Source organism: Humulus lupulus, chromosome 7 (assembly GCF_963169125.1).
Source record: "Humulus lupulus chromosome 7, drHumLupu1.1, whole genome shotgun sequence".
NCBI classification, from domain to species: Eukaryota; Viridiplantae; Streptophyta; class Magnoliopsida; order Rosales; family Cannabaceae; genus Humulus; species Humulus lupulus.
This window is the reverse complement of record NC_084799.1, coordinates 204,180,274-204,184,652: the sequence shown is the minus strand read 5'-3', so window position 1 is coordinate 204,184,652 and position 4,379 is coordinate 204,180,274.

Here is a 4,379-nt window from a genome sequence, read left to right as displayed (position 1 = left end):
TTTCTCCCTTGTGCCGCCGCGGCTCTTCATTGAAGCGCCGCGGCCCCTCTAATTCTTCCAAAAACTTGTTTCCAAACTCCAAAACGAACAATTATCTCCACAAATGAGTCTTCAACTTCCATTTCGTCAACATTTAGCATTAATTTCCCAATTTACGCTGATTTTTCAGTCATTTCCCAAACTTCACGTTTTCTTCTCCTATTTCCTGCAAACATACCAAAACAAGCATAATACCGCATAACACTCCACCAAAATGACTCAAACTTACCCTAAACACATGTTAAAAACTATGCTAAAAACAGACTCATCAAATTCCCTCCCAAGCTTCACGTTTTCTTCTCCTATTTCCTGCAAACATACCAAAACAAGCATAATACCGCATAACACTCCACCAAAATGACTTAAACTTACCCTAAACACATGTTAAAAACTATGCTAAAAACAGACTCATCAAATTCCCCCAAACTTGACTTTTACTTGTCCTCGAGTAAACCAAAACAAACAACTCAACGAATAACAAACACACACACATTTTTGAATCAAACCAACAACAATACTAAGCCTCAAGCTATGACAAATAACTCACTTATATAATCTTCAAGGAACTCAACTTGTAATCCAGAATTTCAGTTGAAACATTTATTCCATTCAATCAAACAACAAAAATAATAGCTCTCAAAATCATGATTAACAAATAATATGTAATTGAATTCCTTTATGCTCACTGAGTTTCTATTCCAATCCAACAATCAAATAATATCCCATAAGCTTGCTATACTTGCTAATCTCCACTAATGTAGACAAAACATGCTCAGAAATCAATAGGTCTTTTCAAGCTTATAACTGAATGGCTTAGGCAAAGGTGGATGAGAAAGTCATTTAAGCTCAACATATACCATGAACACTAACCAACCAACTCTACATTGAATACAAATCACAAGTCCAATCCCACTGTTCCCAATATCTTAACATTTCGAGAGAAATTGCATAAACACAAATTTTCTTCTTTTTTTTTTTTATATATATATAACATTACACTCCCCCAAACTTATTCCTCGATAATACAATTTGGAGTGTAATGTTATCTCATCTTTGAATTTTTTTTTCTCTTTTTTTTTTTCTTTTCTCTTTTTTTCTCTCAAAATGTATTTTCTCCATTGTTGACACAACTTGTCATACATAACCCCCCATTACAAATAAATTCTAATTATCATTCATATGTTCATGGTACATGCAAGGGAAAGACAAAATAATAGTTAGGTTTTCAATTTATTAGCTCAAAGCAAATGTCAATCAATAAAAGGTCAATTTAGGCTCAACAATTGGTAACTAAGGGTTAAACATATCAAGGTTGGCTTGAAAGGCTCAAACGGTCCAAAAAAAATTGCCTAAATCATTTTTCTAAGCATGCATGATCTAAGATTTCGCCTCAAAAAGCAAGCAAACAAGTTATAGGATAAACCAATCCAATCTTCCATTCCTATTTCAAACTTAGCAAGCATAAATTTTATTCCATCACATACAATTTATCAAAATCATGATTAAGCTCTCAATTATTTAAGTGTATAAGAAAAATAGAACAAAATATTCAACCAAGCACACAGATTTTTTTTTTTTAGTTTTATTCCCATTCAACTTACACAGTTCATCACTCAATCATATTATCATTGGCTAATCATTGGTAACTTGATTCAACTCACATCCTAAACAAAACATGACTAACACAACTAAACAACTAAAACCAAAACAAAACAACACAGAAACCAAAACAACACAGACACGACAAACAACAATAAATCTCTTCCCCCAAACTTAACCTAAACATTGTCCCCAATGTTTGATATGTTGTTGTGTGTGTGTGTTTTTTTTTCTTTTGAAAACAAAATAAAATAAAATAAAACAAAAGTAAAGGAAAAGAGACTTACCATAGACATTTAAAATGGTGGAGGCAGCGGCGGCGGTTGATACGGGACAAATTGAGATGGTAAAGGAAATGGAGCCACATCTTCATCGTTCCGGAGAGACCACCGATTTACCAATGCATTTAGCTGGTCCACGTGAGCAATTTGATGCTCATTTTGTTGCGCCAAGTATTGCTGCATATGCTGATGCTGCGCAATCTGATAGTTGTTTTGTTGAACCAAATACTAGAATTGATTCTGCATCATCTACATGTAGGGGTCAAAAGTACCAGCTGCAGGTTGAACAGGCGACTGTACAGTCGGTACTTCTTGCGCATGCTCCTCCGGAATTGTACCCTCCATATCCGCTTCATTATCCTCTTCGTCAACTTCATCTAATCGGGGTCTTTTATCAACGGCACGCTGCCGAGGTGGTGGTGCTTCTAAGGAAGGTAGTTCATAACCCATCACCCTATTCTTAGAAATTGCCGACATGGGTTTCCGTACGACATCACTTCCAAACATAACCACTCCATATGTTCGGCATAAATCTGTTATTAAGGAACCATGACCTAATCCTCCCGTAGTGGTTAACATACTGATATCCTTCATACTCTTCCTAACAACTCGGTCTACATCAATTGTCATGCCAGTCATGATGGCATAAACCAACAACAACCTCTCCTTGTTGATGTCCGACATATGAGTAGTCGGCATTAGCCTTACACTCACAAAGTGCACCCAAGCCCGCGCCACATGATTCAATTGATAGCGCCAAAGATATTTCGAAACACCACCTACAACAGTAAACCGGGCTCCTGGTATACTTAAAGTTTCCGCCACCTCGACCCAATTAATATTATCCCCATGAGCCCATTGATGATATTCATCCTCCTCCTGTTCATACGTTGGCATATCATACAATACAACAATAGTGTCTATACTAATCGGAACTTGAACCCCTCGAACAAATACTTCTGTATTCTTCATCTCCACATAATTTGCATAAAATTCTAACACCACTGAAAAGTTTGCATGACTAACATCCTCTGAAGCAAACATAGCCGAACCCCTTCTTTGAATTTCCCCCCTAATTTCTTCATAAGTCGAGAGTTCACATGGTGATTCTGCATACTCAAAACCTCGCTCACTTATGACCTTCCTCTTACGTATCCTTGTATAGCGCTCAAAAGCAGCCTTACTCACGAATTTTGTAACATCATATTCTGGGGGTGGTTCGGGTTCCTTAGAAGTGGATGGCCTAGAAGAAGATGGTCTATTGGTGTTCCTAGAAGATGATGCCCTAGAAGGATTTCTCTTAGGCCCCATAATATGCTACAATAAATTGGACAACACCTCCCCTGTTTTTTCAATATTCCCCAAATTCCAAATGTTTCTCAAATAAAGCAAACCAACTCACTATAATACTTCACTACCCCACTATACTCTTCAATCAAAATCCCTTCACAATGCCTTCTATATAAAGAAATCACCAACAAAACTTGAACGAATTAGAGAAACACTTACTTGATAATGATAAACTCCACTTGCACCCTTCAATTGCACCAAGTAATGATATAAGAGGGGGATTGAGAAGAAATTTCTAGGTAAAGAAAGGAATTTAGAGAGAAAATGGAGAGAAATGTGTTGTGGATTTTTTTTCAAAATGGAGAGAATGGCTAAAATGGAAGAGGGAAACCCCCTTTAAGGCTCAGACCCACATACGCGCCGCGGAACGCTCCTCCAAGCGCTGCGGCGCGCCCCAAATTCTCGTTTCTGGGAATTTTCCAAGCCCCCCGGCCCTACCCATATGCGCCGCGGCGCGCCTCTCCAACCCGAGACTCTTTCTCTGTTTTCGTCAAGGGCCGCGGCTCTTGTTGCATGCGCCGCAGCCCTCTCTTCAGACTGCAAAATCTTCATTCTTTTTAATTTTTTCAAGCTGGTTGATCCTTTCTTGGACCAAATCCATCGGGGAGGAGCTTGCATGTGTGGTAGCTGGTTATTGTTCGCATGAACTCCAGCTCCCTATTCTAGTACAAGGTTATATTGATTCCCATGTATTGGCTGCAGAGGCTCTCTTCAGTTATTTAAATGCGTTCGTAAATCCGGGTTTGATGGATTAGTCTACCCCCAGTTCTGATTCAGATGATTTGGAAGATCAGGATAATCATTCTCGTAATTCCCATTATTCTTGGACTCAGTGTTATATACCCTCACCGACCGACTAAGGTCTAGACTTCCTCTTAGGAAGTTGACATTCCTCTTAGGAAGTTGACATTCCTCTGTGGTTGTTGTTGTGTGACTCGATGGTGCGAGGTGGGTTTTCTTGTGCTCTCGCTCCAATCATTTGTGACCTTGACATATGACTTCCAGATGGTTGAGGCGCTCTATGCCCTCGACGTGCTGAGGCACTTTATGCCCTCGATGTGCTCCTCGCAAGGCCTCACGGTCACCCCTTGCTCAGGTCGAGCCCTATGG